Raw genomic sequence first — 27818 nt, forward strand, 5'->3', positions numbered from 1 at the left:
CACTGGCAGCTCAATGGCTCTGTTGTCTCCCTTCATATGATGGCAGAGGCCCAGGAGCCTGCATTCCTGGGCATCACCCCAGGCTGAGAATTACTTTATCTTTTTTTAAAAAAATTTTTTATCTTTATTTATTTGTTGGATAGAGACAGTCAGAAATTGAGAGGGAAGGGAGTGATAGAGAGGGAGAGAGACAGAGAGACACCTGCAACTCTGCTTCACTACTTGCGAAGCTTTCCCCCTGCAGGTGGGGACCGGGGGCTCGAACCTGGGTCCTTGCTCACTGTAACATGTGTGCTCAACCAGGTGCGCCACCACCTGGCCCCTACTTTATCCTTTTATTTATGGTGAATAATATGTTCCAAAATAGTAAGGTTACAGTGTACAGTTTCACACCACACCCACCACCAAGGTTCTGTGTCCCCACCGTCCCAGCTCCTGAAAGATCACCTCCAGAGTTCTCACGAAGTTTACAAACTGTTTGCTTCTGTTTTTGCTTTTTGGGGTCTTTTGTTTGTTTGGCAAGTTCATGTGGATCAGATCTCTAGATCCCACGTATGAGTGAAACCGTCTGGTAGCTGTCTCTCATCTCCTTACTTATTTTCCTAAGCATCATCACTTCCAGTTCCATCCATTTGGTCCCAAAGGACACAATGTCATTTTTGATGGCAGAGTAGTATTCCATGGAGCATATATGCCATCACTTTTTTATCCAGTCGTCTGCTGATGGCCACCTAGGCTGCTTCTACTCTTTGGCTTCTGCGGATAATGCAGTCATGAACACAGGGCTGTATGTGTCCCTTATAACTAGTGTTTGAGTATCCAGGAGGAGAATCATTTATGGAAAGAAAGTCTTGGCACTTGACCCAAACAAGCTCACCCTGTATTCATAGCAACAAGTCTGAAATCAGTCCCAGAGGTACTCAGTGGTTGAGTGAACACTAACTACCATGTTCCTCTTGGAAATATTAATAAAAATTACACATCTTCAAATTGCCTTAGATGGAGGAGGTTGTCTCAACAGAAATACAGTGTTAATTTTCTGACCTGCTGAACAATCTCCTTTGCAACACCTTTTCTTACCTCCTTCCTGATTCCACGGGCACGCGAACAGTTTGCATGTGTTCAGACGCTTATCCAATACTATTGTCTTGGCTCTCTGAAATGATCCAGATCCTCTGAAGCAGGGAAAGCTTCTTGGATGTTAAAGCAGGGCTACAGGTGTCTCTCTTCCTCTCTATCTCCCCTTACTTCTGTAGATTTCTCTGTCTCTACACAATAAATACATAAAGAATCTTCAAAGCAATGTAGACCTTTGCAGAAGATCTTCACAAATGTCCTGGCAGTTACTTATTAAAGACGTGAGTACCTAATTGCTTGTTGAATCAACCCCAGTAGCTTCCTGCTTCTAGAAATTCCAGTAAGCACAACCTGACAAGCAAATCCCTTTTTCCCAGATGCTGCTGTCTACGGCTCAGGCAGAGAGGGCAGGGGACCGAGGGTCAGGCCAGTCACCCCTTCCCCACACCCCACCCTACATCCTCTGCCTTCTTACTCTGTTCTTGTTATGGGTGGCTAGGCTGAAATGCAGCACCTCGTGAGCTCCACCCATCCGTCACTCCCGCTGTCACTTCTTGACACACTTGGCATCCTTGAGGGGCAGCTCAAGTCCACATATAAACTGGAGCAGGGTTTACATGACGCCGAGGTGAAGGCATCCACACACGCATATGCCTAAGTCCATCTCTGAAACATGGTGAGATGGGAAGGGTTGTTCTTCCACCTGCTGTGAACCTGACTCTCCAGTTTGGAGCCTAAGCAGTGACTATATCAAGAAGCCCGCGTAGGCTGGTCAGTGTGAGCGTCCTGGAAATGAGTCTTTCTGGAGACTTCTGGTTCCCTTAATGCTACCCCAACCTTGTGAGAGTGTGAGGCAGACAGAGCACACCTGGGGGGCTTTGGGAGTCAAACACCTGCCAGCGCCTCACACGCACCAGCTGGGTTAACTCCTCAACTCAACTTGCTGCTGAGCAGGGGCTCACTTAGTGCATTACGACAGATAGCAAGAGACGGGGGAAGGGAGGTGAGAGAATTGCACCTCAAACCCAAAGGCAGGTTCTTCTTTTGTTACTGATTTAATATTGATTTACAAAATGACAAGATAACAGGGCTAGAATTCCACACTGTTCCTGCCACCAGAGTTCTGTGTCCCCAGAAACTGTAGCGGTTTTCCCAAGGTCACAGATATGAGTTGACTATTATCTATCTATCTATCTATCTATCTATCTATCTATCTATCTATCTATCTTTTTGCCCATTTTTTCTATGGTCCTGCCTTCTCTTCCTTTCCAAGTCACACCTATTACTATTTCCAAGTGTCCCTCCCTTTTTTTCTCTTCTCTCTCTGGGTCCTGATGGAATTGGAATTAGAGCCCTCTGGTCATCTTACCCTAGTATTTCCCCCCTCTGGGAATATGGACCAAGATTCTGTATGGGGTACATAAGATGGGAGTTCTGGTTTATGTAACTGCTTCTCTGCTGGACATGGGTGTTGGCAGGTGGATCCATATCCCCAGCCTGTCTCTGTCTGTCCCTGGTGGGGCAGGGCTCTGACTGGAGGGGAGGTTCCAGGACACATTGGTGAGGTCGTCTGCCCAGGGAAGTCAGGATGGCGTCATGGTAGCATCTTCGACTTGGTGGCTGAAAGGTGATAAGATATAAGTCAGGACAAAATGTTTAATAAAATGTTTAAGGTGGAGAGAAGCTAGGAAGTCTACTTTAGGTATGTTCCAAGGGGCCCATGACTTTAGTAATATTTGCTTGAACTTTACAGTTAACATGCAGGGGAGCTCAGAATGTTGTCTGGGAAGATGGTGTCAGAGTTAAGAATAGGACTAGAAAGCTGGACTAGGGAAGAGAGTAGCTCCAAGACTTAAAGAGAAAATATAAATACAATTAAATGTTTACCCCATCAGTCTCACCCAGGGCCCATGTATATTCACATGAGGGGCAGGTTTTTTTGTTGTTGTTGTTTGATCCAGATTATATGTGATCTGTCTGGCATGAACAGAGTTTTCTCAGGAAAACTGGAAGAATTATTCTTCCCTAGGAGGCTGGAATAGAAAATTCGAGGGGGGTCCTCCTTTTTCCTGACCTTTTCATACCTCTGTCACTGTCATGGCATTGGGTGTAGGCTAGAATGTCTCCCTACTGCTACGGGAGTTTTATTGTTTGTTTGTTTCTCATTATTGGCTGGATGAATGATTTGCAGTCAACAGAAAATACAGTACTTGGTACATGTGCAATGCATCTCACTTTTCCACATAACACTCTAACCACCACCTCCCAGGTTCTCCCCCGCCATCATGTTCCAGGACCTGATCCCTCCCCACTCCACCCCAGAGTCATTTACTTTAGTGCAAAACACCAAACCCAGCCCAAATTCTGCTTTGTGGCTCCCTTTCTGTTCTTATTTTTCAACTTCTGTGAGTGGGATCGTCCCAGATTCATCCTTCTTTTTTCTGGCTGATTTCACTTCACAAGATTCCTTCCAGCTCCATCCAAGATGAAGTGAACAAGGTGAATTCATCATTCTTAACAGCTGAGTAGTATTCCATTGACCACAACTTGCTCAGCCACTCATCTGTTGTTGAACACCTGGGTTGCTTCCAGGTTTTGGCTATTAGAAGTTGTGCTGCTGTGAATATAGGTGCACACACATATTTTGGGATGAGGGTGGGGAGAAACTTTTATTGTGGTGATGGTATAATGAAACTCAAGGGGCATTCAGCAGGTGTTGCAATCGACCTCTTGGTTCCTGTTGCTTGCTTCCAGTTCTGGTTTGCTCCTTGGGTCTTAAGGAAGTGGTCAGTCTCGTGTGCACCGAGGTCTTGTGGTTTAGCATTGAGATGTCGGTGAGATGTATGCGCTGTCCCTCCTGATTAGTGTACCTGCCAGTCAAGGTCAGACAGGCTGTGTGCTCCCTGGAGTCTCTGCCCAAAGGATGTGGCAATTTCCCAGGGAGAACACTCCACTGACGCTTCCTCCTCGAATTCCCGGAGGCAGGGTCTTCAATGTACAGAAAAACTGAAGGACTGGGGCAGTGGAAGCAATATCTTATTTTGCATTTGATTAAAGGGCCCGTAGAAGGTGGGGGCTTTTGTAGGAAGAAGAGCCTTTGTCAATTATTTTAGAGTTTTATTTTGAATTTCCCTTGAAAAATTCTATTTTAAACTCAGGGGGGTGGGTGGGGGCATATTCTAAAGACCTTCTCACACCTACCTACCATGATGCTTTTTTTTTTTTTTTAAGATGCTAAAAGATTTCAGAGAATTCAAAAACACATCAGCCAGCCCCCTCCCCTCCTATCCCTGCAGAACGAAAGCTCGGCTGTTTTTTTTTTTAGAGCCCCTCCCTCCGTCCCCCACCCCCCCCCCCCCCAAGAAATCCCCAGGACACACAAACAGCCTTGGGGAAGTCCTGACAGGTTTCAGCTCACAAGACTTCCAGAGAAAGTGAAACTTCCTGTCTCCGGAGAGGCCCAGGCTGCTCAGGGTGGGCGGGACTGCCTGCTTTCCTGTAAAAGCCACGCAGAATCCCTGCTCCAGAAGAAAAAGAACAACAACACTGGTCATTACAAGCAGCTGGAGACCAAGGGGAAAGGGGCGGTGGTGGTGGGGTGTGCCAGGGAGCCCTTGCAGCTGGACTGTGAGTACACAGTCCCACCGCCAGGGGGCGCAGTAACCAGAGCCAGGCTGATGCTGGAGCTCCAAACTTCTCGGGAGCCCTCTGAGTCCCCTGGGCCTAGGACTGAGCATTCTTCACACTGCAGTGAAAGCAATGCAAGAGGAGAGCCCCCTTTCCCACTCCGCCCACCCCAGAGGCCAGTGTGGACAGTAGCCTCTTCTCACAAGACCAGGAGATCTTGAAAGTGGAAGATTGTAAGGTCTTGGCGAAGGGACCCCAAGTCCCTTCTTCTTCTTCTAGCGTTTGCCCTTCTTCCGTAGCCAGTCAACAGCAAAGCTGTCAGGCTTGTTGCTGGCTTTGAAAGTGACTGGGATCCACGTGGATTCAGTCGGCTAGGAAGGATCGTCAGTTTCCCCAATGAATGGGTACTCACGGGATGCACCAGAGAAGGTCGATCCAATGCAACCCGAGTCCCTAAGGCAAAAGTTCAGTGTGAGAATTGGGAGAAGGAAAACAAGGGCCTTGTCTGCTCTTCTCAGTGCCTAGATAACACCGAGAAACACTCCATTAAAATACAAAGAGACGGGGGTGGGCGGGCGCTAGCGCAGCGGGTTAAACGCAAGTGGCGCAAAGCGCAAGGACCAGTGTAAGAATCCTGGTTCAAGCTCCTGGCTCCCCATCTGCACAGGTCTGCAGGTGTCTATCTTTCTCTCCCCCTCTCTGTCTTCCCCTCCTCTCTTGATTTCTCTCTGTCCTATCCAACAATGACGACATCAATAACAACAACAATAATAACTAAGACAATAAAACAACAAGGGCAACAAAACTGAAAATAAATAATAATAAAAATTCTTTTAAATAAAATACAAAGAGACACAGAATGTACAATCGTCACCACTGGGGGAAGCCCCCCCTTATCTCTGTAACCTCCCCTCCAGCACACACACTGAAGAAAAGTTCTCCCCACTACCTAGGTTTTTTATATATTTTTTATTTTTATTAGTGATTGAATATTGATTTACAAAATTAGGAGATAATAGAGGCAGAATGCCACACTGTTCCCACCAGTAGAGTTCTGTGTTCCATTGGAAACTGCAGTATTTCTCCCAAGGTCACAGATATGGGTTGACTATTATTTTTATAACTATATACTTATATATATTTACCCCCTTTTTTTTTCCTATGGTCCTGCCTTCTCTTCCTTCTAAGTCACACCTACACGTGTTATACTTCTGAATGTCCTCCCTGCTCCCCCTTCTGTCTCCAGGTTCTGATGGAACTGGGGTTCAGAGCCCTCTGGTCATCCTCCCCCTGTCATTTCTCCCCACTCTGGGACCCAGGACCTAGTTTGGGGACAGTTTTCTTGGGGCAGTCTGAAGACCATTGCCAAGTTCAAGTCCTCAGTTCCAGACTTAGATGAAGTCACCTATATTCTAAGCTTGTCTGCCTTCAGCTAAGAAGTCCAGCCCCCCGCCCCCACCACCACCATGGACTTTGCTTCTTCTGGTCTCTCTGCTCTGTCTGCTCAGAGGGGGTTTCATTCCCTCTTCCGTCCCAATGGTCCTCAGAGTGGGGGACAAAGCCAGCACTCAAGAAGCCACGGGACAGAACTAAACCTCCGCTCTCTGCCCTTCTACACTGTGAATGGAGCTCTGGGTTTCCCCCTCTGGGATAAGAAACCATAGGACGCACTTCATACCAGGAAGGAAGTCCAAAATAGGCCCAAACCTGAGTATGAGGATGGAGGGTTGACGGTGGCAAAAATGACTCCAGACGGGTGCTGAGAAAGAGGCATCAGTGTGTGGAGAGTGTGCTTTGAAGAGTCACTCTCTGAACTGCTTTCCAGGAAGGGTTCAGAGGCCCTGCTCACTCTTGACTCAAGTGGAGAAGAGAGGAGAGGGGAGGGGAGGGGAGGAGAACTCTCAGCCTCCTGCACTAGCCACAGAGCCCCTTAAGGTGCAGAACTGACTAGCTGATAACTGCTGGCTGCCATGAGCTGAAGGCCAGGTCTGCCCAAAGAGGGGATAAAAAAGGGGAAGTGCATTGAAAGTAGCAACAGGTGTAGGTGTGACTTAGAAGGAAGGGAAGGTAGGGCCATAGGAAAAGGGGGCAAATGCATATAAATATAGATAGTTACAGAAATAATGTTCAGTCTACAGCCATACCCCCGTGAACATGCCCAATCTAGTCTGGTCTCAGAAGAAGTAATATCCAGCCCGTATCTGTGACCTTAGGAGAGCCACTGCAGTTTCCCGTGGAGGGAATGGGGATGCAGAACTCTGGTGGTGGGGATGGATGGAGCTGTGCCCCCATTAGTTCGTAACTACATTCTGGGGTGAAAGAGAGAGTCCAGACTCAGGGGGGAGGGGTAGTTTGAGAGGGTTTGAAAAGGGCCTTGGGGTTTTGATGTAGTCATATGTCAACAACCATATTGAAAAACATGACCACCCCTAGTAAAATGAAGACAGAGAGGGCGGGGGAGACAGCATAAAGGTCATGCAAAGAGACTTTCATGCTGAGGCTCCAAAGTCCCAGGTTCAACCCCTAGCACCACTGTAAGCCTGAGCTGAGCTGAACAGTACTCTGGGGCGGGGGGGGGGGGGGGGAGGAAATGGGGCGGGAGGGAGGGGAAAGAGAGAGAGAGGAAGTCTGAACTCTCAGAAGGAGTAAAGTAAAATAGAGACATTTAAATCCATCCCTCTTGTTGGACAAAAGGGAAATGATGGTGGCTTTTATGTTAAAAAGCTAGGGGTGACACACATGGTTGAGTACAGATGTTCTGATGCACAAGGTCCCAGGTTCAAGCCCCCAGTCCCCACCTGCAGGGGGAAAGCTTCATGAGTGGTGAAGTAAGGCTACAGGTGTCTCTATCTATCTACCTATCTATCTATCTACCTATCCCACTTCCTCTTGATTTCTGGCTGTCTCTATCCAATAAATAAAGATAATTTTAACAGAAGCAACTTTTTAAAATTCTTTTTTATTTATATAAAGGAAACATTGACAAAACTATAGGATAAGAGGGGTACAACTTTGCACAATTCCCACCACCAGATCTCTGTATCCCATCCCCTCCCCTGATAGCTTTCCTATTCTTTAACCCTCTGAAAGTATGGACCCAAGGTCATTGTGGGATGCAAAAGGTGGAAGATCTGGCTTCTGTAACTGCTTCCCCGCTGAACATGGGCATTAATTAGTTGATCCATACTCCCAGCTTGCCTCTCTAGAAGCAACTTTTAAAGAGTGAGACTCCAACCCCCAGGAGAAGGCTGTGCAGTGAGTGGTAGAGGAAAGGCCTTGTGCAGGAAAGATCCTGAGTTCAGTCTCTGGCACCAGTTAAGTTAGAGTGATGCTCTGTTTCTCTTTCCCCCTTCATTCTCTCATAAAGAAAGAAAGAAGTGGAGGAGAGGCTGGGTGGTGATGCACCGGGTTAAGCGCACATAGCATGAAGTGCCACACCTGTTCAAGGACCCCGGTTCAGGCCCCAGGCTCCCCACCTGCAAGGGGGTCACTTCACAAGCAGTGAAGCAGGTCTGCAGGTGTCTATCTTTCTCCCTCTCTATCTCGCCCTCTTCTCTCTGTCCTGTCTAAAGAAAAAAAAATAATTGGAAAAAATGGCCACAAAAGCAGTGGATCTTAGCACAGGCACTGAGCCCAGAAACAACCCCAGAGGCAAAAAAAAAGGAAAGGAAGAAGCTTAAGAGGAGGTTCCTGTGTATTTATAAAATGCATCCAATTTATCTAAGTTTCTTTATAGTGGACTCTTCAAATACTCATTTTCCAGATAAACTTGGTACTGTATACAAAGATACATGATGAGAAACTCTTATAAGAGGCTGGGGGGGGGGTGTGGATCCAGCTGCCAACACCCATATCCAGTGGAGAAGCAATTGCAGAAGCCAGAACTCCCACCTTCTGCTCCCCATAAAGATCTTTGGTCCATACTCCCAGAGGGGGAGAAATATTAAGGGAAGTTAGAAGAAACTGAAATCTAGAAATCAATTCCTATAGCAACAAAAACAATAAAATATCTAGGAGTAAACCTAACCAAAGAAGTGAAAGACTTGTATACTGAAAATTATGAGTCACTACTCAAAGAAATTGAAAAAGACACAAAGAAGTGGAAAGATATTCCATGTTCATGGGTTGGAAGAATTAACATCATCAAAATGAATATATTACCCAGAGCCATCTACAAATTTAATGCTATCCCCATCAAGATCCCAAGCACATTTTTTAGGAGAATAGAACAAATGCTACGAATGTTTATCTGGAACCAGAAAAGACCTAGAATTGCCAAAACAATCTTGAGAAAAAAGAACAGAACCGGAGGCATCACACTCCCAGATCTCAAACTGTATTATAGGGCCATTGTCATCAAAACTGCTTGGTACTGGAACATGAACAGACACACTGACCAGTGGAATAGAATTGAGAGCCCAGAAATGAGGCCCACACGTATGGACATCTAATCTTTGACAAAGGGGCCCAGACTATTACATGGGGAAAGCAGAGTCTCTTCAACAAATGGTGTTGGAAACAAGGGGTTGAAACATGCAGAAGAATGAAACTGAATCACTGTATTTCACCAAATACAAAAGTAAATTCCAAGTGGATCAAGGACTTGGATGTTAGACCAGAAACTATCAGATACTTAGAGGAAAATATTGGCAGAACTCTTTTCCGCATACATTTTAAAGACATTTTCAATGAAACGAATCCAATTACAAGGAAGACTACGGCAAGTATAAACCTATGGGACTACATCAAATTAAAAAGCTTCTTCACAGCAAAAGAAACCACTACCCAAACCAAGAGACCCCTCACAGAATGGGAGAAGATCTTTACATGCCATACATCAGATAAGAGTTTAATAACCAACATATATAAAGAGCTTGCCAGACTCAACAAGACAAAAAATAAGCCCATCCAAAAATGGGGGGAGGACATGGACAGAATATTCACCACAGAAGAGATTCAAAAGGCCGAGAAACACATGAAAAAATGCTCCAAGTCTCTGATTGTCAGAGAAATGCAAATCAAGACAACAATGAGATATCACTTCACTCTTGTGAGAATGTCATACATCAGAAAAGGTAACAGCAGCAAATGCTGGAAAGGGTGTGGGGTCAAAGGAACCCTCCTGCACTGCTGGTGGGAATGTCAATTGGTCCAACCTCTGTGGAGAACAGTCTGGAGAACTCTCAGAAGGCTAGAAATGAACCTACCCTATGACCCTGCAATTCCCCTCCTGGGGATATATCCTGAGGAACCCAACACATCCATCCAAAAAAGATCTGTGTACACATATGTCCTTGGCAGCACAATTTGTAATAGCCAAAACCTGGAAGCAACCCAGGTGTCCAACAACAGATGAGTGGCTGAGCAAGTTGTGGTCTAGATACACAATGGAATACTACTCAGCTGTAAAAAATGGTGACTTCACCGTTTTCAGCCGATCTTGGATGGACCTTGAAAAAATCATGTTGAGTGAAATAAGTCAGAAACAGAAGGATGAATACGGGATGATCTCACTCTCAGGCCGAAGTTGAAAGACAAGATCAGAAAAGAAAACACAAGTAGAACCTGAAATGGAATTGGCGTATTGCACCAAAGTAAAAGACTCTGGGGTGGGTGGGTGGGTGGGGAGAATACAGGTCCATGAAAGATGATGAATGACATAGTGGGGGTTGTATTGTTAAATGGGAATCTGGGGAATGTTATGCATGTACAAACTATTGTATTTACTGTTGAGTGTAAAACATTAATTCCCCAATAAAGAAATAAATTATAAAAAAAAAGAAGAAGAAAAAGCATTTTTCCCTTCAGAAACCAAGGAGGATTGTGTTCAGTTGCATTTTACTGTAAGTAACACGAAGACGCCCAAAGGTGTGTGCATGTCATAACTTGCTTAAGTGGTTTTGAAATATCCTCTGGCCCTTGTGGCCACTGCGGTGCACAGCTGAAATCCTCTGCTTGTGAGACAGGCGGGATCCTTTGCAGAACCCAGGAGGGAACGTCAGTAGCAAGTGCCTCATTCAAAGAGGAGAACCTAGCACCCAGCACAAGGACCTTCCCAGCACGGCCACGTGGAGCTGCACTGTCATACGTCCACGAAACCCACCCCCGGCTTCCCCTCTTCTGGATTTAACATGCTTCAAATCACTCAACATGTTTAAGGAATTTCTAAGGTTAAGACATCGATGAGCCATATTTACCATCTCTCACCAGCATTTAGCAATATTCACTTGGCTCCACCAAAGGTCTCACGTCCAAAAAGTCACTTTTTAGAGTGAAAAAGGACACAGTCTAAATGTTATTATTATTGTTATCTTTATTTATTTGATAGAGACAGCCAGAAATCGAGAGGAATAGGGGGAGCTAGGGAGAAAGACAGAGAGACACCTGCAGCCCTGCTTCAGCGCTCATAGAGCTTTCCCCTTGTAGGTGGGGACCAGGGGCTTGAACCTTGATCCTTGTGCACTGTAGCATGTGCACTCAACCAGGTGCACCAACCCCTGGCCTTGCAACATTATTTTTTTTAAAAAAAACTACTTATACAGATGCATTTCTGGTACCTGTCAGTGAATGTCAGCACATGATTTAATCTGTTGTCAGCTGGAAATGTGAATTAAACATAGATTTCACTACTTCCTCCTGTTCACATGTAGGCATAGCCTGTCCTGAATCTCACTCCTTGAAGTCTAGCAAGCAGCAAGATCTGGAAGCATCTAGATCATCTGTTACTACTGCACACATATTGTGAGATTCTCCTCAAAACTTCTCCAAAGCTGTTTATTGGGGGGGGGGGAACTTTTGGGACTTTTAGGACTTTTCCAAAGAACAAATCCATGAAACAATGTCAATACAGTAATCTGTGTTTCCTTATTACTAGTCATTGTTCTAAGCCCTGATTTATAGTCTCTTAGTTCTTGAAAGTAATCTGTCAGGTTAGAAATGTCACCTCATCATTTGTAGCCATTCTTTCTTCTTAAAAGCCCAGCCCACTCAAAAGAAAAAGGGGGGGAGAGGGTTAGAGATTAAGCGTGGATGTATTTTTAAACCCAGTACGTTTAAACCAGGGGAGTGGGTAAGATCCCCCAGGAAGTCAGTGGGGAAGCAAAAGGAAGTGAATCAAGAACTGGGTTGTAGGATGCTTCAACATGAAGGGGGTCACTTTTCCATTTTTCTAGAGAAGCTGATGAGTCTGGGAAGTTATACAGATGGCCAAGGTCACCCAAGGTCACCCAACAGGACCCAGACAGACAGCTTCCAGGACTCACATTGTGCAGTTCCCTGCTGCTCAGAAGCAAGTCATTAAGATCTGAGTTCAGCTGAGACATGAACCAGTGCAGGTGTATCTGTACTCCTGTTGGCCATTTGTGAGGGAATAACACGTCAGCAGAGGTCGCTTAGTTGGGTGCTTCTGGCTGCAGCCCAGTATGAGACGGGGTTGTGGTCTCATCTGAAGGCTAGTTTGGGGAATGGTCCTCTTCCCTCTCCACTCATGTGGCTGTTGGTGTGTAAGCCCTCCCCACCCAAGTCATCATCTCTTCTTGACTCCCAGGTCTCGGTATTTCTCCAGCTGATGCTAGTCATCTTGTATAACACACTGTACAGGGCATCTCCTTCTGCCTGTCACTATTCTTGGCAGTTAGGCTAAGGAAGCATGGAACCCTGATATTCTGGAGAGGGAAGTCTATAAAGGAAGACGGAAACTTGATGAGAAAATTAAGCTAGGCTGTGGGGATGCGGTGGCTTGCAACGGAGGAAGAAAGTACAGTTAGTTGGGCAAGAAGAGTTGGCTGTTCATAGCCTGAGGACTCAGATGCAATAGAAAATGGTTATGCAAAGAGGCTTTCATGCCTGAGGCTCTCAAGTCCCAAGTTCAGTCCCCCACACCACCATAAGCCAGAGCTGAGCAGTAGTCTGGTTAAAAAAAAAAAAAGTGACTTGACACACTAGCAAGGAATGTATCTTTAGTACAATCCAAGAATACTAAAACAGAAATAGAACTTCCAGGAGTTTCATAGTCATTCAAAAAGCTTTTACTCTGATTCAGTGTATGAAAGTACTGCTTATACCAAGACCCAGAGAGGAAAGAGGGGAAAAGGAAGGACATTCAGAAGAAGCAATAGGTGTAGGTGTGACTTAGAAAGGGAGAGAAGGCAGAACCATAGGGAAAAACAGGGGGCAAATATAAATATAGATAGTTGTAGAAATAATATTTAACCCATATCCGTGACCTTGGGAGAACCACTGCAGTTTCCAGTGGAGGATATGGGGGACACAAAACTCTGGTAGTGGGAATGGTGGGGAATTATCTCCTATTATCTCACAACTTCACAAATCAATATTAAATCACTAATTAAAGATGTATTATACAACAACAGACAAGGAGATTATTGATCCTCCTTCATTCAGACCTTACTTTCTGTCACTTCATAGTATATCAGGATTATTTTCATGTAGCTATATTTATTATATGTACTTAAATTTTTTATTATCTTTATTTATTGAATAGGGACAGCTAGAAATCAAGAGGAGCGGGAGAGAATCAGAGCGATAACTCTGCCACCCTGCTTCATCACTTGCGAAGCTTTCCCCCATAGGTGGGGACTGGGGGCTCAAACCCAGGTCCTTGTGCACTGTAACATGTGTGCTCCACCAGGTGCACCACCACCCAGCCCCTATATGTACTTTTAAAGATTATTCTACTGTGTTACATATTTTATTGTGGTTATGAAAATGTCCAAGCTGGATACCTTTATGTAGTCATTTTATAATCAATCACAAAATTGAAGAAGAAAAAAAAAGTCTTGAGTAGAAGTTGCTCCCCAGTTCCCATTCTTACCTACCCTGCTGCATCTTACAGGAAGGGCTGACCCCCACTTAGCCTCTTACTGATTCTAACAACTGTGTCTGTCATTTCCTGGTCCTTGTCTGTGGCTCAAATGCTGCATCTGTCACCTGCCACTGTCAATATGTTCAATCCCTGGGACAAAACACACTAGAGCTAAGTGACTAATATAAGTGTCTCACACATGACTAATATATATGATATATATACACACACACATATATATATATATATATATATATATATATATATATATATATACACACACACACACACACACATATATATATATATATATATATATATATATATATATATATATATATATATATATCCTTAGATGAACAATTGGCATTTATGGAAAGCTAAATTTTCTGAGGCACTTTTAGGAATTAGGAAGTTAGCAGTAAGTTTCATTTTACTTATTTGCTCTCATTTTTTTTACTTCAAAGAGAGAGAGAGAGAGCAGAGAATACAGAAAAATAGGAGCTGGGCGGTGGCACTCCTGGTTAAGCACACATATAACCATGTGTAAGAACCCCACAAGGGTCCAGAATCAAGGCCCCACTCTCCCACCTGCAGGGGAGACTCTTCACGAGTAGTGAAACAGGTCTGCAGGTATCTCTCTTTCTCTCTCCCTCTATCTCTCCCCTCCTCTCTCAATTTCTCTTTGTCCTGTCCAATAAAAATAGAAAGAAAAACAATGGTCGAATGGTTGCCGGCAGCAATGGCTTTGCTGTCCAGGCACCAAACCCCAGGGATAACCCTAGTAGCAACAGAGAGGGAGAGAGAGAGTAGAAATGAAAATTATTTATGACATTTTCTCTGTATTTCTGAGAAAGGAAGTGTTCCTATGTAAACTGTGTAAGGCTCTGAAATGATTGAATCCTTAGAGCATCTGCTAGTCACCTGTTGCTCTTCATCTCCTGATTGGAGAGGACGTGTCCCAAAGGACTGTGGCCCTTGAACTGACCTGGAAATCACACCCGCTATTAGTGCATCTGAAGCTTTGCACAAGAAAATCTCAAACTGGAGCTGTTGAATGTCAGCCAATTTGGGCCAGACCGTGGCATACCTGTTTAAGCTCACACACGACATTACGCAAGGACCTGGATTCAAACCCCTGGTCCCCACATGCAGAAGGGGGGAGCTTCATGAGTGGTGAAGCAGAGCTGCAGGTATCTCTCTGTCTCTTTCCCTCTCTATCTCCTCCTTCCCCTCTTAATTTCTCTCTGTCTATCCAATAATAAAAATAAATAAAAGGATTTTTGGAAGGAAGGAAGAAGAAAGAAAGGAAGGAAGGAAGGAAGGAAGAAAGAAAGAAAGAAAGAAAGAAAGAAAGAAAGAAAGAAAGAAAAAAGATCTAGGTGTCGTGTGGTGGCACACCTGGTTAGTGCATGTTACAATGTGCAAAGACCTGAGTTCGAGCCCCCAGTCCTCACCTCCAGCAGGAGAGCTTTGTGAGTGGTGAAGCAGTGCTGCAGATGCCTCCCTCCCTCTCTACCACCACTTCTCTCCCAATGTCTGGCTGTCTCTATCCAATAAATAAATAAAAGGGATTGGGTAGTGGCACACCAGGTTAAGAGCACATAGTATGAAGTGTAAGGACCTACACAAAGATCCCAGTTTGAGCCCCTGGCTCCCTACCTGCAGGGGGAGGATGTTTCACAAGCAGTGAAGCAGGTTTTCAGGTGTCTATCTTTCTTCCTCTCTATCCTCCCCTCCCTCTCAATTTCTCTCTGCCCTGTCCAAATAAATAAATAAATAAATAAATAAAATGACCTCCAAGAGCAGTGGGTTCACAGTGCAGGCACCGAGTCCAGCAATTGTTGTTAAAGTTCGGGGCTCCAGCAGGCCGGGCTAGCTTCGCAGCGGTGAACAGAGACTCGAGGACACATGGCTGGGCTGAGAAACTGCAGTTTAATCTTTATTCACAAGCGGGCAAATCACCACACATGTGCTTCCCCATCTTTCTCCCTCAGCGGCTGCTGCAACAAGTCTGCCCGTCCGTCAGGGTTCTGGGGTGGGGACAAGTGGCCCTGCGAAACTAGCAGGGCTAAACCACAGTCTCCTAGAGGTGGGGGGAAGGGGACCAAACCAATATGAAGAATACCAACAAGCAATAACCCTGGAAGCAATAAATAAATATTTAAAAATTTTAAATTCATCACATATTAACACACACACCAACCCATTCAACACAGAGAGCTGGAGACTGGCCAAACACACAATCATCCCCGAACAGTTACTAAATGATACTCAGAAGCTCTTTCTACAGAGAAATTAATTGTATCTTTACTGTCACCCCATGCAGGAGCCACTGTCTTAGTCAGTTAATGCCACGAAAATGACACAGGACAGATCATCTCAAAACAGCCTACACAAACCAGCCCCCACCTCTCACTCATTCGTCTGTGGGGAACCCACGGGCCAGCTGCCCGAACCTGGCTCTGCTGGGCTTTAGTACCCACCACAGGCAGCAGCCAGGCTTCTCCTGGCACCTCGGCCTTCTGGGACCCTCAGGACACCCAGAGCATGTGTCCCTAGCCACAGAGAGCACACCACCCTCACGAGCGTGTTCAGACCTCGTGTGTCTTATATGCCCTGTGATCCAAACAAGTCCAGTAGCCAGCTTCAAAGTCAAGAGGCAGGGAAGTCCATGACACACCCCACAAGTCCATGACACACCCCACAAGAGGCTGCTCCAGGGGGCTGGATGGGCAGCAGACCAGGGGGCAGAAGGTTGACACCGAAAGAAGCAAGCCAGCACAGGTGCACTAGTGCTCATTTTCAAGATGCGGACGTCAGGAGCGGAAAGACTTGCCCAGTTCCTGCTAATGCTCAAGGAGAAGCTGACATTTAAACCCACACACATCATCCCTGGAGCTCACACTCTTATACACAGCAGCTGAAAGGGACCACACAAAGCCTCCTCAGCAAAGAGCAGAAAAGGTGGGGAAGATCAGAGAGGAGGTGTCTGTCTTTCTTTCCTCCTCTCTTTCATTCCCTCCTCTCCTGATTTCTCTCTGTCCTATCCAACAACAACAGCGATACCAACAATAATAATAACAACAAGGATACATGGGCAACAAAAATGGGGGGAAATGGCCTCCAGGAGCAGTGGATCCATAGTGCAGACACTGAGCCCCGAGCGATAATCCTGGAGGCAAAAAAAAAAAGTAAAATCAATATAATCGAAAAATCTGGTAACTATATATTATGTAAGTTCTTATAACAAAAATAAGATCATAAGCATAATAAGTATTGATGAAAATAATGCTTTACATTTGATTGTTTAAACATGTTTTCATTATTGACTATAGCCAAATGGTATCAATTTGGTTAACATTCCTTAATATTTCAATGAAAGGCAATTGCTTTCTCCTCTCAGCTTCTGAATTCTGACCAAACCAAGTCATAAGAAACTAAATCATTGTGAAATACCAATTCAGAGAAAATGCCATCAAAGGAGAAATGGCGGTTCAGCTTTAACCCCAAAATAGATGGAGCTGTAGTTACTGAATGTGGAGGCACAGCGACACTGGCACTTGTACAGAAACACAGAGACATCCCGTGACCAGAATCATTTCACAACACATCATCCAGCCCAGCCTCGCGCTGAAGCGTCCACCTCACATTGCCTGCAGCTAAAAAGAATTCGTTGCTTGTACAAATTTTAGCTTTGCTTTCACAGTCCCTGAGTGTGACTATGGTGAAGCTGCCCACCACATTATTAGAACACACCTACCATTGTAAAACAGAGCCTCCTGTTTCACCATTACATACAGGATTGTAAAAACCTGCCCACATTACAGAATCACATATATCTAAATGCAGTCGTGAGAAAATAAGAAGGCCACTACACAGGTGTCAGTCGTTTGACTTGGAAATTTAGAGAAGCAAATGGGTACAAAGAAGTGAAAACCAAAATTTAAACTCTTGAAATAAATAAGTTTAAGTATATAAAAATAAAAGCATCAAGTTTGTAGTAGCAGAAATAATCACTACAATATAAAAATAAAATCTATATGGGGCTCTAGCTAAGAAAATATAGAAATACATATAAGAAAAAACAGCCATGGCAGTGGCTCACCTAGTTAAGCACACATGTTACAATGTGCAAGGACTCTGGGTTCAAACCCATGCTATCCACCTAAAAAGAGAGGCTTCATGAGTGGTGAAGTAAATACTGTAGGTGTATCTCTCTGTCTCTCTCCCTCTATCTTCCCCTACCCTATCAACTTCTCTCTGTCCTATCAAATTAAGAAAAGAAAAATAGGGAGTCAGGCAGTAGTGCAGCGGGTTAAGCGCAGGTGGTGCAAGTGCAAGGGCCGGGGTAAGAATCCTGATTCGAGGCCTGGCTCCCCACCTGCAGGGGAGTCGCTTCACAGGCGGTGAAGCAGGTCTGCAGGTGTCTGTCTTTCTCTCTTCCTCTCTGTCCTCCTCTCCTCTCTCCATTTCTCACTGTCCTATCCAACAACGACGACATCAATAACAACAGTAATAACTATAGCAATAAAACAGCAAGGGCAACACAAGGGAATAAATAAGTATTAAAAAAATTAAAAAAAAAAAAAAAGAAAAATAGAGGCCGGGTGGTGGTGCACCTGGTTGAGTGCACACACGACAATGCGCAAAGACCCAGGTTCAAGTCCCCAGCCCCCACCTGCAGGGGGAAAGCTTCACAAGTGGTGAAGCAGTGCTGTAGGTGTCTCTCTGTCTCTCTCCCTCTCTATCTCTCCCTTTCCTCTACAATTCTGGCTGTCTCTGTCCAGTAAATAAAGATAGTAAAAGCAAATTTTTAAAAAAACAAAAGAAAAATAGTCAAGATCCTTACTGATAAAGTTTTAGTTAAATACAAAAGGACAGTAGCAAAGAAGTATACCATCTTCATGGATGGAAAGACTCAGTATGAAGCTATCACTTCTCCCCCAAATTTCTGTAGAAGTGTCAGTGAAAAAAAATCCCCCAGGGGATTTTCTTAAGTAGAGATTTCCTATTTCTTAAATTCTTAAATGAGCCAAAACAAGTCTGTGAAGAAAAACAAAGAAAGAAGACAGAAAAAAATATAAAGTCAGAGAAATCAAAACAGATTGTCTTTCGATAGTGATGGCTTACTGATGATTGTTCTTTCCTGGTTTCTAATTTTTCCTGTATTTAAAAAATCCCCACCCTCACCAAAAGAAAATGTAAGAAATAAGCAGACATAGTCACTACAAAAGCAAGCTGGAAATGGAACAGGAGCCAAGAGACATTTCAAGTGGTTTTGAGACAAAGTTTAAGAACCCGCCAATGTGCAGAGCTGAGAGGTTGCCTTCAAGGGGTCATGGTTCAGCGAGTTGACAGGTGACGTACTGGCTACTCCTTTCGCTACATTTTGCACAAGTTGTCTAGCCATTGAACCTCGGGCCTCAAGCATGAAAGACTTTTTTTGCAGAACCATTATGCTATCTCCCAGTCCAAATCTTTATTTTAAGTGGCCATAAAGTATCCTTACTCACAACTGAGTACTTGGCAGTTACTTCACCCTGCTGGTCATGTGCTTAAGGGGCGCTGACACGAATGAGGCTTAAAGGATTGGGTTTAAACATTTATAACTTTAATGCTATGCTGTGTGTGTGTGTGTGTGTGTGTGTGTGTGTGTGTGTGTTCTCTCTCTTTAGACCCATTTTATTTGTTTTATTTTAATGAGGAAGAGATATAGAGAAAGACAGAGGTGGGCAGAGAGACCAGAGCTGCACTGCTCAGCTCTAGCTTATGGTGGTCTGGGGAACTGAACTGGGACTTAGGAGCCTCATGCCTGAGAACCTTGTTGCAAGATCATTCTGTTGTCTCCCCTACCCTCTCTCTTTTATTTGCTAAGTCAGACCAGGCTAGGAAACCCTGTCAGTGGCAAATGAACAGAAGCAAACTTTAACAGGAAGAGAGAGAAGTAAGGTGGGGGCACTCACTGTTCACTCCCTTCCAGGGAGACTCCCAGCCTGACTCACAGCAGGAGAGCAGAGGTGGGGCCCACCCTTTTTGTGAGACCTCTGCCCTCCCCGCAGGGGGGAACCCCTGTGCCCAGCCTCTGCCAGACCACTTTCCCCCAGTGCAGGGAGTGGCTTCGTGTCCAGTGTCCATGCAGGGGCCACCTCCAGCACAATATTGTTGCAAATGATTCTTTTTTTGTTGTTGCCACCAGGATTATCACTGGGACTCAGTGTTGGCACTATGAACCTCTCTCTCTCTCTCTCTCTTTCTATTTTATTGGATAGGACAGAAAGAAATTAAGCGAAGGAAGGGAAATAGGGAGGTAAAGAGACAGAGAGACACCTGCAGACCTGATTCATTGCTTACAAAGCCCCCCCACACACACACACACACTGCACATGTGGATGGAGGCTTGAACCTGGGTCTTTGAGCATAGTAATGTGTGTGCCACCATCCCACCCCCTTGGCAATGATTCTTTACAATATATAGTTACACTGATTGGTTAGATTTATGTTATTAGTTGGGTACATTAAATATGTAATTTGGACCATTATGAATTATGACATTATATTATTATAAAGTAATATGTATTAGTTATACTGTTATTAATTGCATATATAATTTATTAGTCATGATTAATGACTATATTAGATATTTAATAGAAATAAGTTACTCTTCTAAATTTTACCTTGCATATTATTATAAAACAGTATAGCTTATGTTAGTTATGACTACTAATAACTAGTGACTAATAATAATTAATAGTTATATTATATATGTAATATTATTGTATTATATAATATTATCACAAATAATAATTACTGGTAACAGATACTAATTACTAACAGTATACTAACTATTCAATTAGCTATATTAAATATTACATTAGGAACCCTGTCCTCTACCTGCCACACTGGAAGAAATTTCAGTCCTATGGTATATTTCTCTCTCTCTCCAAAAAAAAGTCAGCCTGCAGCAGTGAAGCCCCAGTGATGACAAAAATAATTTACATCAACTGTGCAATGCTATAAAGACCTGTTAATGTATTAGAATATCTTCTACAGAATGTGTCTCTTGAAAGCAGGACCTAGGGCAGCCTCCATCAGGTGTCTGAGTTGATGGTATTAGGACCAGGTGAAGCCTCTGCCCACCCCTTCCCAGCAGGAGAGACGGTATGGCAGCTGCGTGGGGACAGAACACCACATGCACCCAGCGTTTGTCTCCATGCTCTGCACATGACTCTGGTCTGTTGGGAGGGAATGGTCCCACCAAGAATCGGCATTTTATTCCATGTTGAGAATGCACCACCCTCTGGCCTAGCAGTTTTTACTATTTGTACCACCTGGTGGTATTGTCCATCTCTGCTTGGAGAAGGGGACCCACTGCTTGAGCAACACCTTTGCCTAGAGCCCCAGCACTGGCAAGCTGTGAAGTTCAGATCTGAACCTGGGTTTTAATCTGTGCTTTGGACTGTTAGGGGCTAGAAAAGGACTCAGAGGTCTGGGATAGTCTGGGTCAGTGGTTTATATACACTAGGCTTCCTTGATATAATCAGTGTGAAAGTACTGAAACACAAAAGTTAAAGATTGTAAAAGAAATTGTCCTGGGGAGGGGGTGATGGAACCTAGGTTTACTAGAAGATTCTAACTAGGTTACCTTGGCTTTCATTCTCTGACTTCGCCTAAAGGGCCTGGAAACTGCATGTGCTGGTGAGAATGTGGAGAGACTAGGTATGGTTTACTTCAGTGCAGCCCTTATGGAAAATAGCATGGAGAAAAGTAAAGAGAGGGAGAGGGGGAGGGAAAGGGAAAGGGAGAAAAGGGGGAGAAAGAAGGGACAGAAAGAAGTCAGAAAAGAAAGAAAGAGAAAGAAAAAAGAAGGGATGAAGGAAGGATAGGAGGAAATAGAAGGAAAGAAAGAAAGAATGAATGAATGAATGAATGAATGAATGAATGAATGAATAAAAAAGAGAGAGAAGAGAGAGAAATGGAAGGAAGGAAGGAAGGAAGGAAGGAAGGAAGGAAGGAAGGAAGGAAGGAAGGAAAATGGATGGATGCTTGGAAGGAAGGAAAAGGAAGGGAGAGGGAAGGTGTGTAGGAGAGAAAGAGAGGAAGAAAGAGAAATACCTGGGGATTCAGCAGTGGCACTCCTAGACATCTGTCTGAAGGACACAGAGATAATCAAAATGGTATTCAGAGTCCATGTTAGTACTTACACAATTCACAGTAGCCAAAACATAGAATCCACCCCAGTACCCTGGATAAAAGCTGACACTCTTTGGGGGGCAGGAGGTTGATTTGAGTTGGCATTCTCCATGCCCCAGTTGTGGGAAAGCTTTTCCCCTTCATAGCAAAGCTGGTGGGGAAGAATTTGTTCTTCTGTGGCTCTTGACAGCTCAAAAGACAGTAAAAGATCTTTGGTCCTTACTCCCATAGGGATAAAGAATATAGAACCTTCCAGTGGAGGGGATGGGATATGGAACTCTGGTGGTGGGAATTGTATGGAATTGTACCCCTGTTATTCCACAATCTTGCTGATCATTATTAAATCACTAATAACAAAAAAAATGAGTAAATACTGAATATAGATGTAGCACCTGGGCTTGTGGCACTCTCGTTTGATGGACTTCTTTCTTTCTTCCTGTCCTTTTCCCCTAGCCTCTCCCAAATGGAAATCTAACTTGAGGGGGGACTAGTCTATAGCCTGAGGAGCCCCCAGCTTGCTTTCTGGGTGCCTCAGCTCAGAGAAAGGTCTCCTCTGGCCAGGAGGTTGGAGGAAAAGGGTGGCCACAGCAGGTGGGCCCTGGAAAGCCCGGGTTTACCACAGAAACCATGACAGCCCCTTCACCTTCACACCCTCCTCCCCCAGCCTGCCGAGCCTCCAAGTGAAAGGACAAAGGCCTCAGCACTGGTATTCAGAAGCCCACCAGGCTGAGGTTTGACTTTTTCTGCCTCCCACTCTCTCACCAGCTGATGGAAGCCAGAAAGCCCAGTCTCAAATAGAGAGCAGGACAGAGGCCCCAACCAACCATGCCTTTCTCTTCTATACACTGGAGTTTATTTAACAGTTGGTTACAAGATTCTGAAACTACAGGGTATCATTCCCCCCATACCCACCACCAAAGCTCAGTGTCCCCACTCTCCCACCTCCCACAGATAGTTTTCACAAGTCTTAGAATTTGCTTGCTTCTGTGTTTTTTTATTTGCAAGTTTATGTGTATCAGTTCTCCAGATTCCACATATGAGTGCAACTAACTGGTAGCTGTCTTTCATGTCTTTACTTATTTTGCTAAACATAATCACCTCAAGTTCCATCCATTTTGTTCCAAATGACACAATATCGTCTTTTTTGATTGCAGAGTAGTATTCCATGGAATATATATCCCATGACTCCTTTAGCCAGTCATCTGTTGATAGGTATTTAGGCTGCTCCCACTCTTTGGCTGTTGTGAATAATGCAGCTATGAACACAGGGGTACATGGGTGCCTTCGAATTAGTGTTTGTCCACTGGATAAATGCCTAGGAGTGGTATTGCTAGATTATAATCTAATTCCAGTTTTGTCTGTGTAAGGATTCTCCATACAGTCTTCCAAAGGGGCCGCCTACCTCTCCCTCTGTTTGCTAGAAGCAAACTATCCCACTGGCAGCGCTAACAACAAATCTAAGAAGCTGATGTTGCTTTTGTTCTATTCTCTTAAAGAAGTTTGGTAGGATCTTGATGAGATGGCATTAAGTCTGTATATGGCTTTTGGTAGAATAATCATTGAGATGCTGTTAATTCTTCCCTATACATGAACATGGGATATCTTTCCATTTCTTTTGCCCTTTTTTTTTTATTGTTGCCATTATTGTTGTTGTTATTGATGTTGTCATTGTTGGATAGGACAGAGTAAAATGGAGAGAGGAAGGGAGACAGAGTGGGGAGAGAAAAACAGACACCTGCAGACCTGCTTCACTGCCTGTGAAGTGACTCCCCTGCAGGTGAGGAGCTGGGGGCTCGAACCGGGATCCTTACGCTGGTCCTTGCACTTTGCACCACTTACATTTAACCTGCTGTGCTACCACCCGACTCCCTATCTTCCCATTTCTTTGTATGTTTTTCTATTTCCTTGAATAGTGATTCATAATTCTCAGTATACAGGTCTTTCACTACTATATGAGCCTGCAATTCCTCTCCTGGGGATATATCCTAAGGAATCAAACACACTCATCCAAAGAGATCTGTGTTCACCTACGTTCATAGCAGGACAATTTGTAATAGCCAAAACCTGGATGCACCTCAGGTGTCAAACAGCAGGTGAGTGGCCAAGTAAGTTGTGGTCTAGATACACAATGGAATCCCACACAGCTATTAAAATTGGTGAATTCACCACCCTTCCCTCATCTTGAATGGAGCTTGATGGAATTATGTGAAGTGAGATCAACCAGAAACAGAAGGATGAATATGGGATGATCTCACTCATGGACAGAAGTGGAGAAATAAGAACAGAAGGGAAAAGATAGAATATAACTTCAAAGCAAAGGATTCTGGAGAAAGAGGACAGGGAGAGTAGTTGGGGGAGGGAGGGGGGACTTCCAGATTCTTTGTCAAATTCTCAGGCAGAAAGATGGGACACACTGAAGCTGCAACACAGGAATCTGTGTTTATTATGCTACCAACTCAGTCAAACTCGTGTCCATGAAAGACTGGGTCCTGAGCACAATGGTGCCGGCCCTTTATAGTTATTAGCCTTCCCACAGTAATGCATAGCAACAGATTTAATCCGGCTATATTTTCTTTTCTTTTCTTTCTTTCTCTCTCTCTCTCTTTTTTTCTTTCTCTCTCTCTCTTTCTTTCTTTCTTTCTTTCTTTTGTATACTGAGAGTACACCTTGTCTGGATGGTCAGCAGACTCAGAGGCAGAAGGAGCAGATTCTCACGCCGCCAACCAAGACCACTTGGGTGACAGCAGCAGAAAGCCCTCTTTGTGCTGGGAGGAGGGGAAGATGGTTGCCAACCGTGTTTTTCTTTAACTAAGAAGTCAGCCTTTCCTTTTCTCTTTATAAGGGATCCCTTGCTTGCCTCACTGGTACAGGATGGTGGACCCAATGTGGGGTGAGAGTGCCCTGCAGACACCTAGCTTGGTGAGATGAGAAACTGTACCCATGGCCAACAACTGTCCTGTAAAGCATGAATCACTCAATAAAAAAAAGAGAGGAAGTAAGGAAGGAAAGAAGAGAAGAGAAGAGAAAAGAAGAGAAGAGAAGAGAAGAGAAAAGAAGAGAAAAGAAACGAAAAGAAAAGAAAAGAAAAGAAAAGAAAAGAAAAAAATCAAGGAAGAAAAAGCAGTTATCTCAGCCAGGGAGGTGGGAGGTGGCTCCGTGTGTAGAGCACAGGACCTGAAGCACAAGGTCCCAGGTTTGATTCCTGCTACCACTAGTGAGAGTGAGGCTCTGGTGCTCTTTCTCGTTAAATAAACAAATTCAAGGGGTGAGGGACAGAGTTCTATCTTTGAAGAGTTTCAAAAAAGTTCTGATAGCTGTAGGTCTGAGGAGAGTTTCTTTAGGGCACAAACCTTCAAATTGCATCTCTAGCCTTAAAGTGGCATCTCTATGCTGGGGAGGTAGCTCAGTGGAAAAGAAAGAGGACTTGCTAGTGTGAGGCCGCAGGTTCAAGCCCTGGCACTTCCAAATGTTGCAGTGGTTCTCTGGCTAATCTCTCTCTCCCCCCCTAGCCCCGCCTCTCTCCCTCTTTCCCTTCCTTCCCTCTCTCCCTCTTTCCCTTTGTCCCTCCCCTCTCTCTCACATCAAAGTCTCTTTAAAATATATATATGCCTCTATATGGCATACCTGGTTGAGCACACAAGGACCAAGGTTCAAGCCCCTGGCCCCCACCTGCAGGGGGAAAGTTCATGAGAGGTGAAGTAATGCTGCAAGTGTCTCCCTTTCCCTCTCCCTCGCTATCTCCTCTTTCCCTCTTTATTTATCTCTGTCTCTAACCAATAAAATAAGAAAAAATTAAAAATAAAAAACCCACCGGAACCTCTACAAGGTCTACCCTTGCCATGTCAGACAACTGTGTCCCTTTCATTTCGGGGTGAAGGATGCCCCCCTGCACTTGTCAACCCCACCAGTGCTCCTGTGCCTTGGTGCACCTGAGTATGTGGGCTCCCCCTCCTGTCAGCTATTGGGAAGAGGGTTGCTGTGGGTGTGGGTGTGTAGATGTCTCCACACCGGCCTGATCTCCAGTCCTTTTGTGTATGTTCCTGAGCGGGCTTGCTGGCTGGCATGGGAGTTGGAATCTGGGTTTTCTGCCTCCACGTGATTTTGGGCAACAACAGCTGCGCCACGTGGCAATCCCACCCGATGTGGACGGGGTTTCCAGTCTCTCCATATCCGCCTTGACACTTTTTATTTGGGGGTTCATTCTGTATACTAGCTGTGCTAATAATGGTTGGGAAGTGGCCTCCACAGTATTTAAAAAGAAAACTGTCCTGTTAGTGATTTCATTTTGGTTGGCTGAGCTAGCAGGGGCTGGGCACGGTTTCACACCTCTGTCCGTGTGTGTGGCTCACAGCTCCCTCCACAGGGAGCAGCTCTCTTGTGATTCCTGAAGTGAGCGTCTTGCCATGTGTTCGCTGGGTTGTTTTTTTTAAGCCAGCATTGCAGAGGTTCCTGCCCAGGTTGTTTGGTTTTGTTTTTGTCCCTTACAAACTGAACTATTTGGGGCTGGTGGAATAACTCACCTGAATAGTGTAGCTGCTTTGCCAATAATATAAAACCTGGGTTCAAGTCTGGCTTCCACTACACTGAGAAAAGCTTTGGTGCTGTAGCCTCTTTCTCTCTGTACCTAAAATGGATACATAAATATGAATTAATTAACTAGTTAGTTTATTTGATTTGTTATCATTGAGTTATTGACATATTGTGAATATCGACTCCTGGTCTGAGACAGATTCACATCTCTCTCTGCCACTAGGGCTATTGCTGGGATTCATGCCTACATGACCCCACACTTTCCAGCACTCTCATTTTTATTTTTTTCCTTATACTGGGGGAGAGTGGGTATTTGTTTACAGGACAATTATTGACACAGGGGTCCAATTTCTCAGTTCACCATGACAGGTGTCTGCAAAACACTGTCATCCCAACTTGGGTCCTTGTGCAACATCTTGCACCAGGACCTCAAAGCCTCCTCCCCCCAGTCTCACTTCCTCACCACAGTCTCACAAGGGGGAAATAGTTGCATGACCATGTGGAGAGTCTAGACGTCGCAAATGCTGAATATCGGGCATTTTAGCACCTACAACTACACCCTTATTGCTTTTGTTTTCTAATAAGGTCAAAATATATCCAAGAGACATGGAGAATTCAAAAATCTATAGATTTATAAATACACAGATGTGGCTACAGTGTACCGCGATCTCTAGAAGGCACCAAGGAAGGTGGCGTCTTTGTTCGTTCCCTAGTAGGTCCTAGCATAGGTCTAGCACTTAGTAGGTCCTCATCCAATATTGATTGAGGAAAGTGGACACATCTCTACAAAACTTGGTGGCACTGTGGCCCCACCCTGGTTGTCTGTAACCACAGTCCTGGCTTATGTTCCCACATCTCAGAAGCTGTGTGGCCAGTGACAATATCAGAACCAGGAGCCAAACACTCTTTTCCCTCCTCGTTCCTAAACTACATGACCAGAGACAAAACCAAGCTCTGCCCCAGTAGCATGGGGAGAACTCGTCCTTCCTGCAAGTGACCTTGAACCCTCTAAAAGACCATAGTGTTCCCACAGAGCAATCCAAATTCCTGTGGACATGCTTCACACACACACACACACACACACACACACACACACACACTCGCACTGTCAGATCAGGCATTTAGAGGTGCTTTTATTTAGTTTTTCTTTGTTGAACAGCTTTTATCACTTTTTTTATATAACTAGGAGGGTGGAAGTAGATAAAAGAAAAGCAAGATAGAATGTACGTGGCAACTCTGTACGCAGTACCAAAAATCAAAGTCATCTTCCACCAAAAAAATGAGAGGCATTCTAGACAACACAACCATTGGAACTGAAATACCTCTTGCCAAAAAAAAAAAAAAAGTGTCAGTTCCAAACTTGCTCTTGTTTATAATGACTGTCTCTGCCTGCCCTTTCTACATTCCTTGAAGAATTTCTTTACTGGATTATTAATTACTAAGACTGTAAAGTTGACATCTCTGGGGACATAAGTCACATTCCTTCCTTTCTTATAGATGGTGTGCAGATATCCACTGGTCCCCCTCAGCCCACATTTGTTTCCTTTCCTTTCCTCTCCTTTTAATT

The 27818-nt window shown here is 44.5% G+C and overlaps 1 protein-coding gene across 1 annotated transcript in view; it reads left to right on the plus strand.

Annotated features, from left to right (window-relative positions):
• The window catches only part of LOC132542468 (uncharacterized), a 61632-nt gene that overhangs the window by 23898 nt on the left and 9916 nt on the right, over positions 1 to 27818 (plus strand). The window lies entirely within an intron of this gene.

Source organism: Erinaceus europaeus, chromosome 13 (assembly GCF_950295315.1).
Source record: "Erinaceus europaeus chromosome 13, mEriEur2.1, whole genome shotgun sequence".
Taxonomy (NCBI): domain Eukaryota; kingdom Metazoa; phylum Chordata; class Mammalia; order Eulipotyphla; family Erinaceidae; genus Erinaceus; species Erinaceus europaeus.